Below are 14,851 nucleotides of genomic sequence, written 5' to 3' on the forward strand. Positions count from 1 at the left end.
GGATACGCTTGAAGTTATTTTTATCATTTTCTTATGGTTTCTAATTTCCTGGGAGAAGTTGCAGGTGTCCTGCCCATTTATCAGGAAAACAATTGTGAACACTTTGAAGATGCTGTGTGTCCCAGCAAATAAGATTTTACTATTTACTCATAAAACGGCTTTGTACTGACATAACAAAGCAGGGTCTCAGTGTTTATCTGATCCTGTCTTGGCTTGAGCTGGTTTATACCAGTCTGTAAAACTGTCTGGTTGCCAGGTGACCTGTGCCTCACCTGCTTCAGCCGAGGCTCTGTGAATGCCTTCTGAGGTTGTCTGACCAAATGAGAGAGTCACCACACAAGATATGACATTTCTGTCAGTTCAGTTAAGATGAGCTGTTGTGCAGCTTCCAAAATCTATGAATTTATGAGGGGAACAGACTTGCAATAGTGAGGAGAATAGAGAAGAAAATATCAGCATCATGATCTTCCCACAAAACAACTCAGGCCATTGATGAAAACTTTTAATCTCTCTCCCCTTTATCTTTTAAAAGATCAACTTTAGTACTCTGAGAAACGCTGGAAGTGTTAACATACCAGAGAAGATGGATAGATACTGTTTTCTTGCAGAGATGTACTATTAATAAGGTTTCTTCTGCATTAATTTGGGACATGAATGTGCTAGTGTTATTGTAACTAGTCAATATATCTGCTCTATTTTGATTAGATTGTTAAAGAGTGGGTTGGCAATAAGTTTTAGCTTCAAATATATGGTATATTCCTGTTGTCTTTAACAACTTTTTGAGGATGGTACAATAGAAATGTTTATTTTCTGGCATGACATAAAGAGTTCTTCAGTCAGAGATCTCCAGAAATAACACTTTTTCCATGTTGAAGTTGTGCAATTCTGCAATGTACGTCTACTGCTCATCTTGGTTCCTATTATGAACCAAGTGTCTGTACAATGTTCATTCACTCAATGTGTCTGGCCATGCAGCTGGTACCATTAGCAAATTCCATCAAAATGACCATCATCTCCAAGCTAAAGGCAAACTCTTGACAGATTAGTTTAACATTTTTATTTATTTATTTTTAATAATATAGTTTATTCCTAGTCCTTTTATCCTTAAACACAAAAGATCATCTATAAAGTTCTGGATACCTGATGTAATTACTATCTAAATAGAAGGCTACAAACAAATAGTAGCGTGTCAGATACAGCTGCTTCCTGTAACAACTATTGACCTCGAAAGCAGAGTGCAGGAGCAGTAGGGATCTTCAATCCAAATTCTAATTTTCTATGAACTGCCACTGGCTAAGCATAGCAAAAATAAGCAGCTAGCTGAAATCTTACTGGAGTACAGTGTGTCATCTCCAAGGTTTTTGCCTAGATATAGTGTTTGATATATGATCATGGTAAACCAGAAGAAATTCCGGTAAACTGAGCATTTAAGAGTACCTTGAGTGACCTTCAAGAGTCAGCATACACAGACAGGATCTCCAAGAAGAAATGGTGTCATAGTAGTTTCACCAGATGATCTAGATATGGAGCAATAGAGATTATCAACTTGTCAAATTTATGACAAGTTATTACTGTGTTAAGCTATTATTTTGTATTCTGTAGACTAAAGAGATGAAAGCACTAAGAAATGGAGGAGAGAACTTAGGAGAACTTCAAGGTGTCAAGATGAGAAGAGTAGTTCTCAATAGAAAGGGGAAAAAAACACAAAACATCTCTATCAAGATGTAAGAATTAATTGGAAGAAAGAAGAGACTGAACAACAAGGCTTTAAATTAGTGAGCTTTCTGGAGATAAATAGGAATAATACATACTTATATTGACAGAAACAAGAGATGGAAAATGTGAGAGAGGGCATAGACATAGCAAATAGCAAATGGGGATAGACATAGCAACATAGCAAATGGGCTTCCAAGTATCACACAGGTATCTTAAGACGAAAACTTAAGACCCAAATAGGCAACAGCTGATTAACTGTTGATGAGAGTGTAGAAGTGAATTAGAATGATTGATATCTCTGAAGGAAAAAGGCAGTGGGACAGATATTTGTTGAAAAAGGGAGATTAAATTAGATAGACATGCCCCCCCCCCCAAAAAAAAAAAGAAAAAAAAAAAAGGATTGAGATAGTGCAAAGTATGAAAGGCCTGAGAATAAACAAAGGAAACACCTGGGCAACAGAAAACTGAATGTAAAAGGATGGAATACATAAAGGTCAACCATGTACTGAAGAGAATTAATTTTCATGAAAAACAGAATACTAAGGAGAAGAGCATGTTCAAGATCGAGATGAAAAAGATAACCAGAGACTTCAGATATAAATGTATATATTGATTTATACTTAATCAAATACTAAATATGGAAAATGCTATGAGAGGACTAAATTATTCAGAGGAAATTTGACAAACATATGAAATAAATAATGCATCATAATTCATGGAAAGCATTAAACTTAATTTATTCAAAAATTGACTAAACTTCTTATGACTTCTAATATTTTTCTATGTATTATCACACAGAAATTTCATATTTTATGAACTAAAATTTAAAAACAAAAAAAGAAATAATTGTAATGGTAAAAATAATGGTAATGGCCAATCTTGATCTTACGAAGCAATAGTTAGCTCTGTTAGCTTGAAAGTTAGCTTTAGTGAAAAAAATGGGACCAGAATTATTAATAAAATTTTATTTTATGAGAAACTGCATTCAAGGTAGCCTGACATCATTCCAGACTCATCCAAGGCCATCTTCTGCTACTGCTACATTTTTGTTGATGTTGTTAGAATGTGTGGTGGCAAAAAGTATTCAGACAGTCAGTAGAGTGCTTAGAGAGGTTTAAGGTGCATGTATGTATATGGACTGAGTAATCTGTCATGACACAGGATTGATCGGACCACCACAAACAATGAAATATCTGTGTTACGAGGTAGCACAGCTGTTAGATATCTTCAACTTTTTTTTTCCCCTATTTTTCTCATTTGCTTGGCTTTTATCATTATCTTCTTAAGAGAAGCGCAAACATTTTGAATTCCTCTACTCTGATTGAAACAGAACCAAATCCAATTTGAAAGATCTGCTGTGAAGGAATCTTATTCTGGGTTAAAAGGTTTTTTTAGCATACTAGAACAGTAACTTTTGGATAAGAACTAAATTGTATACAGACAAACTAAGATTATTTTTGTACTAATCTGACCTATGAAAAATAACAAATTTTATTTTACATCTTTTTAAGACTTTATTTACTCGTTAAATACTGGGGAAAAAGCAAACAGAACCTTTTATCACAAGTTAATCTAAAAGACTCAATTAAACATTAGGGATTAAAAAGGAGGTAATATTCATTAAACATAGCAAATATTTCTTAGACTCATAGAACATCCCAAGTTGGAAGGGAGCCACAAATATTGTCAAGCAGAACTCTAGTACTATTTAAACATTGAAGCATATTTCTAAGAGTGTTGTCCAAGTGCTTCTTGAACTCCAGCAGGCTTGGTGCCATGACCACTTCCCTGGGGAGCCTCTTTCAGTGCTGGACCACCCCCTCAGTGAAGAACCTTTTCCTAATATCCAACCTGAGCACCCACTTTTACAGCTCCATGCCATTCCCTTGGGTCCTATCTCTGGTCACCAGTCTGGTCTCATCCACTCTACCTCATGCGGGAGCTGCAGTGAAGTCACTCCTCAGCCTTCTCTTCTCTGAGCTGAAACAACACACAAGGTTGTGAAAAAAGAATTCTGCACAGGTTTGAGAAATCTATTTATAGTTACTGAATCAGGCCAGGGTGGGTTAAATGCCTCAATCCAAAATAACATTTACCTGTGTAAGGAACACTCTTTAGTGTTGCTCTACTCAAGTACAATAACTGATCCTTCACCCATAAATCAGAATGTCCTCCATAATTTTCTGTTCTCAGTCTGCTTTCCAACCATGGAGTTCCAGTGCCTTTGTGTTATGTAGTGTCCTACTAGTTAGAATACTTGTGCAAGATGTAGAATATACTAAAGACAGAAGTGTCTCAAATCAACATTTCCACGACTAGCAGCATATTCTTCAGTACTCTAATCGATGGTATGTCAGTTTACAGTGTGTATACCGCAGAATATAGATGCTTACAGGTCTTAGAACTCAGAAAAAAAATGAAGTCTAGGCATAGTTATACTGTTTACAACCATGATTTTATTTCTATTTATTTCAAATTTATTACTTTGTTTCTGAAGTCTAACCATGGATTGTTCTGAGCATATGATTGAGTCAGTTGAAAAATTTTGGAATTTTCATGTCAGCCAATGGAAATTTGTTTTGTTAACATCAAAGAACCATAAACATCATGTAAGTACATATGCTCTGATGACTGTTATTTTTTAACTGGGAAAGTTTCTCCCACCAGGCTTTTTTGGTTGGCTTAGAAAATTGGTGCTTTATTCAACTGAAATGGCTCTCAAGTAGAAATGTCTTTTCTGTAACTGATCATACAAATGATCAGGTCATGTGATATGACAGTGTAGGTTTATCTCATTTAATAATTAAGGAACTGTTTTGTTACATAGCCATGTCCTACTCAGTTAAAATATAGGTTATATTTTACAATAATTTTATGTGATGTAGTTAAGATTCTAAACATATTGGGTCAAGTAGCCTACCTACATGCTTGACATTAAACAGATGCTAAAGTGTTTTACAGGTTTTTGGCATAAATGACTACATAAGGTGCAATCATTGAAGAACCATTTGTTTCTGAGATACATGCTCTTCAAATATTCCCTGTGAGACATCTTCTATATATATCTTTGTTTAATTTATAAAACAAAAGGAGAGCATTAAAATATTTTAGTAGAATAAGGACATTGTAGCTATCGGGATCAAACAGTCCAGCTGTAATTTTATTCTGGATGGATGGTTATGTACTGTCGAAAAAAACTGACCACAAAGTTATTAATGTTTTCTTTAAGATTAATTCCATCTTCTCATTTCTTTTTGTTACTTTTTCTATAATGTCTAAATGTAGTTCAGTTACATGTACCAGAGCTGCCTATCCCTTTTGTTTTTCAGTTTATCTATAAATAAAGAAGGAAAATAGTGTAGATTTAGACCAGAAAGCCTTATTCCAACTTCCCATTTGGGAAGCCAGAAGAAGATTTGATAAAATCTTCAAATTTTTGCTAATTTATCTACCACAAAAATTCTACACTGTAAATAGTTCTACAGTTGCAGCATTTGTTTAATGTAGCTCTCATAAATCTTTCTGATGTGCAGCTGTTAGTTTATTAATACATATTTTCTCTTTAAAAATTTTAAAACCAGGAAACGTTATTGACCTTTGGCACTTTTTAAATCATGACTAATATATTCTATGACAGCTATTTTGAAGAGAGCAATAACATCTACTGGAATTAAAACTTGAGGTAGCAAATTGTTGAAGGTGTTCTAAAAATTGGTAAAATGCAGCACAAATGATCTGTACAAACAGAATAAATTAATTGTAGTAACTTCACCTTAAAATAGTCTTCAGGCAGTAATAAAGTATCTCACTCCTTTTGCCTGCATTGCAAATCCATTAGCTATCAACAGTCTGCATGATGATAGCAGCTATTAAATTAAATCTGTATTAGTGGAGCCTCCCACTACTCTAGCATGTGAACCAGCTTGTGCTGTTCACTGTGTGGCATTGTCCTCAGTTCTTGCAATCTGAGCCAGTATGCTGCAAAAGTGGTGGATATTTTCTATTGATATATTCCTGCCTTTTCAGATCTCATTACATGTTTACCATCAATAAATGGCTGAACTTTTCTTTTAATGATAATTGGCAGTATGAGTGAAATAATGTACAATGAGTTCTCAGGTAAATCCATAATGTAAAGGCCATAGGACACAATATAGGTGGCCTTTTATTGTAGAAAAAAAAAAATATTCAATTAATTAATGTTCCACTATTATACATCCCATTTTTTTTGGTTAGAAAAATTGATTAGAAAAATGTTCCATACACATATTTTAGAAGGAGTGGAATTACAAGTATGCAAATGACCGATTCAGTTTCACAGTTGAAGTGAAGAAGAAAAAAAGAAAGCATTTCTGATTTCAATACTTTATATATATATGTATAAGAAAAGAAAAACAAGAAACTGAGAAACTAACTTCAGGGCTGTCTTAAGGAACTGGACAAAGCTACAAATTTCAAACATGAATATAGACAGCTAAATGTTCAACTAAGAGAATCTTTTCACTATTACATCTCCTCTAATAAATTAGAGAATAGTGGTCCTCTTTCCTTCTCTTTATAAAGCAATAAAAAGTTTGCAAAGCATAATTTAAAATAGCAAGATTTATTTCTAATGGGATCTAAATAATGTTTATATTATTATAATATACTTTTTTTTCCTCTTCTGGTTTATTAACAGCTCTTACCAAATCTCCAACAACCTTTTTTTTTTTTTCCCCACTAAAGCTCTCAAGTGTTGTCTAAAAAAGTGTTTTTCAGAATCTATTTTTTTTAATTAATACATCAATATGAAATATGAAATTCAACAGAAAAACATGAAACATATCGTTATCAAACAACTGTTGACAGTCCATTGTGTGTATTTTCTATATTTTAGACAACAGTCATATTTTGAATTCCATTTAAAAAGTATACATATTTGTAACATACTTTATGGAAGAGCAACATTTCTTGCAGTTCTACTTTTCAATGGTTACCTAGGTTTGCATATTATCTCAGCTTCAGGGAAGAAACAGTCCCAAATAAAACCATGAAAATAGTCGTCAATTTTGGCTTCAGTACAAGATTACTGTAACCATTAGAATTTATTTATTTGTTTGTTTGTTTATTTATTTTGTTATCATTAGAGTAGCTCTGCTACTTGCCAAAACATTCAGAATTTCATTTGAAAAAGTCTGGGAAAATTAAATCCAAAAAACCATACATCAATATTTTCTTAATTTCTCAGTTTTCAGTGGCAGACTAGCAATTAAAAACAAGGTCAGAACTGAGTGCAGCTAAAGGGATTCCTTATTTTAGACTAGATTGATTAATTATTCATTATTCTTAACCTTAATCTGCCATGTGGTGCTTATTATTTTTCCTCTATTTCAAAATGAAAATGTATATTTTGTTTATCTACCTTTAAAAAGTAGTACATGGAATAAAAGAAGAAAACAGATCTATTGTTTGCAACTTCTTCAGAAACATTGGATCTTATTTCAATGTTAAGCAAATATTTGAAGTAGCTTTTGTAAACTGCTGTATACATTTCCATTAGATCAACTGTTGAATTCTAATCCACTGATTAAAAAATGCAGAATATCAGAGAAGAAAATTGTCAGTAATGTTTCTACTTCACTCTCAAATAACTTTTATTTTTTTTTAAAGGAATCATTCTCAAATGTTAACATACCTTAAAAGAAGACACTTAAAAAAAATCAATTAAATAGTAATGAAATAAAAGAAGCTTTAAGAGTTTTATCGTAGCATTGAAAATTTTCCAGAAAAAAAGGTAATAAAATGGATGGTTATTTCTTTTCATTATTTTAATTTGTTTAGCTTCAGTGTCATGAATGTTCTAGAAAGGCTAATATTTTAGATTTCTTACCAGTGAGAGGGAGTTCATCAAGAAAAAAACAATAATGCTATTTCACTCCAAAAAAGAAGGCATATATATGTTGAAGAAGATATATATATATATATATACAAGAAGAAATGTAAATTATGACCTTACAAAACTTTAGAATAGTATCCTAGGAATGTTTTTTTTTTCTTCTGATAAGGGTTTCTGAACTGTAATTTTTAATAACAGATATTCTGTTATTATTATTATAGTATCGTTATCATTTATATTGAATAATTGGCTGGGATAGATCAAATTTTCTTCATAATAGGTTTTAATGTGCTACATTTTGGATTTGTAATTAAAGCACTGTTGATAATACAGCAAAGGAATATTCTGTACGATATGATGTACTCAGTAATAAAGGCTGGGTGAAAAGGAAGAGGCAGGGAGAGTCTTCCCAAGTAACTACAATGTATGATTAATTCCTGCTTTCCTGGAAATGGGGACATCTGCCCACCAATGGGAAACAGTGAATTAAATCCTTATTTTGTTTTACCTATTAAAATTTTTATCTCAACCTATGATTTTTTTCACTTTTACCTTTCTGATTCCCAATTGTGCTTGAAGGGAGTAAGCAAGTGGGGCTCAGCTGTCTTCTGAAGTTAAACCACAATACTGGTTAATATTATGATATAATTACAAAAACAGAAAACAGCTGTATTGTGTTCATGTGGCAAGGTTTTGGTAGCAAGGAAGCTGAAGATGTGGCTCAGGGAGCCCAGGAGCTTTCCCCATGTCTGATGCAGACAGTTCCAGATAACTCCAAAATGGACACACCACTGGCGAAAGCTGAACCCATCAATGATGCTAGTGGCAACTCTGTGACAATATATTTAAAAAGGGTAAAGAATGCTTCACAGAAGATGTGAGAGGTGAAGCAGGTTGTTGTCCCTGGAAGACCATGATGATGCAGATGCATAGCAGAGCAGGTGGGTACAGCCTGAAGAAAGTTGCAGCTGGTGGAGAGGAGACCATGACGGTGCAGGTTGTCTGGCAGTTGTGGCCTGGGGGGAACCCATGCTGGAGCAGTACATTCCTGAAGGACTGCACTGTATGGTATGGACCCATGCTGGAGTAGTCCTTGAAGAACTGTAGCCCATGAGAAGGATCCATATTGGAGCAGTTCATGAAGGACTACATCCTTTGGGAAGAACCATGCTGGAGAAGGTAACAGAATGAGGGGGAAGCAGCAGCAGAGACAACATCATAGGCTGACTGTAACCCCATTCCACATTCCCCTGCACTGCTTGGGATGGGGGACTAGGTAGAAGAGTCGGGAGTGAAGAAGAGCCTGCAAAGAGGGAGAGATGGGGGGAAGTTGTGTTTATTCTTGATTTTCTGTTTTATTTTTTATTTTTCATTATTATTTCTGACTATTCTACACTGATGTTAACTGACAATAAATTAATCTTCTCCAAGTTGGGACTTGAAGAAATCCTAACAGTTATATAAATATGTTACTAGATCTGAAAGATAAAATTACTCATCTTTCTGAAAATAATAAAATAAAATAAAATAGATGCTAAATATTTCTAAATAAGCTATGAAGTGATAAGTTTGTAGTGTAAACACTTTTATTTCAGGATTAATTGGGGGTCATTTTAGCCATTAAATTAAGGAGTTATTGTTATTTTAAATCATGAAAATCTTAAAAATAATATCAATGAGTTCTGAAAAAGTTGACTAAGAATTCTTTAATGCTTTAAGCATGTTTTCATGAATCTTGAGATATTCCTATAGACTATTGGTCTCATTTTATTCTTTCTTCTTCCATAATTTCTCTTTTTTTTTTTTTTAATTCTCCCATGTTCCTTGTCATGTATATATGATTATTTTATTTTGTTTGACTTTCCTGCTTGATTATTGTTTGACCTCTATGTTTACTAGTTGCTCCTGTGGAAAGGGACAAGCTGTTGTTTTAAATACAAAGCTTTTTTTCTTTTTTTTTTTAGTATTGTGCCTCTCAAAGCAAGATACATTTTTTATTTTTATTTTTTGGTTTTGTTTTGTCACTGGGTTTGGTTTGCCATATGAATAATAAAGTTGTTAGCTTAATGAGTGAACTATCGTGTAAATTTTAACTTCAATGTTAAAGAGAGTCAGGCTAAATCCTCATAATGGTTTCTTTTGGCCTTAGAACTAATTAAGTTTGCCTTTCTTTATTCATAAGGCAAGCATGACATAAGCAGTTTGTATTGCTGTACAGCAGTGTTCCTTTACCCTTTGGAGAAGAAATAATTATGGATGAAATAATTATCTAAGGTAATTTAGGACACAGCCCATATGAAGCTGGGACAAAAGACTGACAGGGGGGTTGGAACTAGAGGATCTTTAAGTCCTTTCCAACCCAAACCATTCTATGATTCTATTATTCTATGACTGTGCCACTGGGATAGCAGATGCAGAATTTTCTTATCCTCCCTTATTCAGATAAAACAGCTCAAAAAAGAAATTTGTGAGAATTACTTGACAGCCCTGCCTGCCAAACTCCAGGCACTTGGACTGCTTGGTTAAGGTAAGCATCCAGATGGCAACTGTGGACTTTTGGGGTAGGGAATGGAGATGGAGACAGCTTTGTGTTTGGCAGAGATTAGCAATGGCATAGGAATATCATTATCATTGAGTGATAAAGATTTGTGTTGTGAGTTCAAAGGAGATGCGGGGGAATTATGCTCATACCTAAAGATCTGAAGCTGGACTAGATGACAGGAGTATGGAGTGATATACTCTATGGTCCTGTAATGTAATGGATCTTTCATGTACACATGCAGTGTTGCAGGCAATAAGGATAGGCAGAGAGTCAGATAAAGGACTGTTTTGTCCTCTGTGGAAAGAAAAGTTAAGGCATCCAAGCATCCTCATGAGCCAAAGCCCCTATACTTTAATTCAAGTAACCAAAGAAACAGGTTAGTGGCAACTTCATAGAGGAGTATGGCAACGAGTGCATGTGGCTGATAATAGGGGAAATTAAACCATGGTGCAAAACAGGGATGAGTGAAAACCTTATTCTCTGACAACTGCAATAAAATATTTTCCAAAATGTTACTGTAGCAGTTTGCATAATAAAACATTATTTGCCACAGTTATTTCAGAACTAGAATAAAATATACTGTATATAGTTAAACATTGAGTGTAAAATTAAAGATACCAAGGAAGGAGTGTTCTTAGAAGTAATTAAATAACATTTAGAATCCTAGACCTCACAAAATATATTCTGTCAGTTTTATTTTACTGGTTTGGAAAGTGAAATAATTTAGATACATAGTATCCAATAAGGTTTTATTGTATGGACAGCTTCAAAAAAAAATCATGCAATGGCTCACGATGTTTGTAAACCAGCAGATATACAACTAATTGGACGATTTTTTGTTAAACACATTTCTAAACTCTCACAGGACATAAAATCTTTGGACCAAGGAGATATTCAACAATAAGGATGTGCCAGGAGAGGAACAGATAACCAAAAAAAACCTGATTTTGCAGAATCAAACTTATACAATTAATGTTTGCAAAGTACTCAACAGCACATTTAATGGGAAATGTGGAATCTCAGTTAAAATATCATAACTATTAATATAATAATTGCATAACAATAATAATTGTTAGCTTGTTTAGAATCTTTATGTTGTATTGCTATAACTTTGAAAAGCATTTTTTCTTTTACATAAATAGGTCTTAATTTTGAACACAATTTACTGAAACATCTGCTAAGGTCTAACACTTAAAAGATCTGATAATGTTACTATCATAAACTACAAGACAAATTCTGCAATTACTTAAGTTAGCATTAATCAAATACTGAAAAAAAAAAAACAAAACTTTTTTTTAAGTATATTTTGCAGGAAAAAATCTGCAAACAAACTGTATAAACTTTGAAAATATATTTTATTTTAGCAGTGACAAAATAAAAAAAATTAAAAATTCTCTTTTTAATTTATAAACATGGAGAGGGAGGAGGAAGAGGAAAAGCTGTTTAAGTTGACTGATACTTCAAGTTTTTAATGTTACCCTTATGCAGTTTTATTTTATAAATATGTTCCTAAGAAAATGCAATACATTTGCAAAGAAAGCTTCAATACATCCAGGACTTACAAAACAATAATAACAAGAGAATAATAAGTTGAAATAATACTTACAGTAGTGACAACATGAAAATGGAAATGCCTTTGCAGCATTTCAGTTAACTATCTTGCCAGTTATGTCAGGTGGGTGGGGTTTATTGTTTGGTAAGTTGGTTGGTTTTGTATGTTCTGTCCAGTCCTACATAGCTAATAAAAACCTCTTCTTTACATGAAATATTTCTTCTGGAAATTCTGTGGAACATGGATTTTACAATTGCTGATCCAGCAAGCAATTACATTTCTCCTTATTTTAAAGACCTGGAAAGTGAATACAAAATTATATGAAAATGGACTTGATAAAATAAATAAATAAATAAAAGCTGACAGCTCTTTATCTCATGCATGCCTTAACATGTCTTCCAGAAGGGTCTGCTCCATGATCTTCCCAGGCACAGAGGTGAGGCTCACTGGCCTGTAGTTCCCCAGGTCTTTCTTTCTCCTTTTCTTAAAAATGGGAATAATGTTTCCCTTTGTCCGGTCACCGGGGACTTCACCTGACAACCATGTTTTTTTCAGATATGATGGAGAGCGGCTCGGCAACCACATCCAATTTCATTAGGCGGTCCCAGACTTGTTCCACTGTCACAGTGGGATGGAATCCACTCCTCTCACCCTGTCCTTGAGGTTCAGGATCCTGACAGACATAGGAAACTTGACCACCAGTGAAGACTGAGGCAAAGCACTTATTGAGTACCTCAGCTTTTTCCATGTCTGAGGAAGCCAGTTCTCCCGTCTCATTTATCAGAGGGGGTACACTCTCCTTGGCCTGTCTCCTCCTGCCTATGTATCTGTAGAATCCCTTCTTGTTATTCTTCACATCCCTTGCCAAGTTCAGCTCCATCTGTGCCTTGGCTTTCCTGATCCTGTCTCTACACATCTGGACAACACCACCACATTCCTCCTAGGCTACACAACCCTGCTTCCACTTCCTGTACATTTCCCTCTTTTCCCTCGGTTTAAACTGCAGATCCTTGCTCAGACATGCCAGTTGCCCACCTCCTCTGCTTGATTTCTTCTGCTGGGGGATGGAGAGCTCTTGCACTCTCAGAAGGGTGTCCTTAAAGAGCTGCCAGCTCTGTTCTGTTCCTATGCCCTTAAGGACAGTTTCCCAGGAGATCCCAGCAGATATACTGAAATGTCCCATCAGGAATATAAACCTTTGATGTAAACTGCTTGCTATCATTAAAAAAAAAAAAAAAAAAAAAGTGGATGAGACGTAGAGAAAAAGAGAAGTTTTCTCCATGCTCCTTCCAGTATAATTTCATGGTTTATAGCCAATGCATATATGTTACAGATCCTTCCTCTGCTGAAATGGAAAAAGTAGGATGGGTCTCTGAGAGGGCTGTGTATGATGTGCATTCATCAGTTATGGTGCAGTGAGATGTTAGCAAATGTTTTTCCCTGTTGCTGAAGACCATAATTTTAGTGAGAAATTATCAGGATTTGCTTTTTATTTTCTCAGCAACCTAGTTCCACAGGAACTAGATTGATATCTTTATTTCAGACTTGGAAATAATTAAAAACAAATAGTACTTTCTACACTATTCAATGTCTTTGCTAAATACCGGTGGGGTTGAACCCTGCAACAAAAATATTATCTTACATTATATGAGCAGTAGGGTAGATGGGCAAGAAAAGTCTTGGTTGGAATCTTTCCTAATAAATTTCATACTACCTTAACACAAAAGTGGAATTCTTAATCTCTTGTGAATTCTGCTGGATGTTGGAATGTTTTTTCTTGTTTATGATCCATTTATTATTTTTCATTTTGTTCATTTCTATATTTCTTAGCCCACTGTAGTCACATTCTGTATTAAGTTTATCTAACTGTCTAGCTGTTTTGATATTTGTAACTTCAAAGCTCTGATATCATACCACACTTTACCGAGTTCCTTAAAACTTGGACACATAGAAGTCTGCTAACTACAGCTTATCAGCTATAATAGAAGTCTTATTTGTCCTAGTGTCACCTGGTTTAAAAGATCAGAAGTAACAACTTGACATGCACAAATGCACATATCTTAAAGACTTTAAATGTAAATATTGTACTACATACGGAGAGAATGGGAAGGCTTTATTTGGTGTAGTTATTTTTCCTGAAAACATTATATTGAGATGGAATTTCGGAACTTCTACGCTTAAAACATAAACTTACAATACCTTGAATTTAATTACTGCAGGTCAGTTTCTTCTAACTGAAGTGAGTCATTATTCCATGTCTTAATAATGTATTGCAAGCATGGTATTTACAATGTACATGTTTCCCGTTCGCTAATCTTTGAATTTATTGTTCAGAAAACATATTAATGATTGATCTTTTACCATTGCATTTTATAGCCCATAGATTTGTTCTCTTCCTCATTCAGAAATCGGTACTATATATAAAATCTCTCAAAATGTTCTGTTTTAATTACTAGCTTGTTATACAAGCAGTTTAATGCGCATAACTTGTTTAGATAATTGAAATAAATTAAAATTTCAGAATTTCAAGAAAATAAAAGATATTTAAAATTTATATGAGGTTTTGGTAGGAAAAAGAAATATATATATGTATGTGAAGAAAATACAGAACCAATCAAACTTGGCTTTATTCTGAGTGTCATAACAAACCTTCCTAAGCCACAAGCCTGCAGCTTTAAAAAGTCATGAAACATGTTAACAACTCATGAAAAAGTGAATCTTTATTTGAGTAAATATAATTGAGGGTTACATCCAAACAAAGCAGAAAAAAAATGTGTAACTGGAGATTAAACACTGTGGAGATCTATTTAGGAAAATAACAATCTCACCCAAGCAAGTGATAATTACATTTATATGTGACATGAATATTATATGTTGGTGAGAAACTCAATCTATATTATCTTTTCTGAGGCATTTTATATGGTGTTATTTAGGAAACGGGAGGTGGAGTTTAGATTGGTAGGGTGTGGTAGGCGACCCCTCTCTGATGAAGGTTGTAACTTCCTTCAACAAATATTTTTTTTAATATTAACATGCTTCTCAGAGCTTAACCGTGACACATGAACTTTTACTACTGAAAAATTTAAAATTCTTCTAAGCATCAGAGAGGAAATGTTTTTGAATTATTTCTCATAGATTTCCTAAAAGAAGATACGATGTGACTCCT

General features: G+C 34.0%; 1 long non-coding RNA gene across 1 annotated transcript; it reads left to right on the plus strand.

The window, feature by feature from the left end:
• The first annotated feature begins 7,458 nt into the window (after positions 1 to 7,458).
• LOC310898365 lies at positions 7,459 to 14,089 on the plus strand. The gene is made up of 3 exons (XR_014583238.1): positions 7,459 to 10,118; positions 12,088 to 12,121; positions 12,241 to 14,089. It is a non-coding gene; the product is annotated as an uncharacterized lncRNA (long non-coding RNA).
• The last annotated feature ends 762 nt before the right edge of the window (positions 14,090 to 14,851 follow it).

This window comes from Anser anser (genome assembly GCF_964211835.1).
Source record: "Anser anser genome assembly, chromosome: 4".
Lineage (NCBI taxonomy): Eukaryota > Metazoa > Chordata > Aves > Anseriformes > Anatidae > Anser > Anser anser.